This window comes from Trypanosoma equiperdum, assembly GCF_001457755.1.
Source record: "Trypanosoma equiperdum strain OVI genome assembly, contig: ctg_910, whole genome shotgun sequence".
NCBI classification, from domain to species: domain Eukaryota; phylum Euglenozoa; class Kinetoplastea; order Trypanosomatida; family Trypanosomatidae; genus Trypanosoma; species Trypanosoma equiperdum.
This window is the reverse complement of record NW_027124877.1, coordinates 2,582-3,210: the sequence shown is the minus strand read 5'-3', so window position 1 is coordinate 3,210 and position 629 is coordinate 2,582.

Here is a 629-nt window from a genome sequence, read left to right as displayed (position 1 = left end):
TGGTATCGCCATTGACCCTCTTCATTTTAAAAGGATTATCCGTGTGTTCATATACAAGTTTTTTAATCAGTTTCGGTGCTGTTTTTATTCTTCTTTTTTTATTCATGGAAATCTATTAGCAGTCCTATTTTTAAAATATTTCTCAAAATAGAAAAATATTTTTGGACACAGGTGTCGACCAATATTACTCTATTTATTGTGACCTATACGAAATTACCTCACACTTACCCAACCCCTCCGTTCTTTTTCTACTTCCTCTGCTTGTTGTGTGTTTTTACAGCTGGAGAGTAGGATCTTCCATCGGAAGAAGACCGCAGTTTCCATCGCCATCTCCGCTGTAGTATCTATTTACTTTTGGTTGAAATACTGGGCATAAATGGCTCCTTTAGCACTCTTATTGCGCGACGAGGTGCCGCATGTTCCGTCACCCAATCCAGTATTTTCCCTTCTTTACCATTGTATGCTTCTATTAGATTCTCTACGGTTAACGTAGTAACCTCATTTATCCTGTACACTGCACTCTCTCCCTCATTTTTCTTTCCATTATTTTCTTGTTTATGATTGTGTAAATTGTCATGTGTGTATTTGAAACTGCATATATTAAGTCTCCTTTCATCGTTCTCATAGTT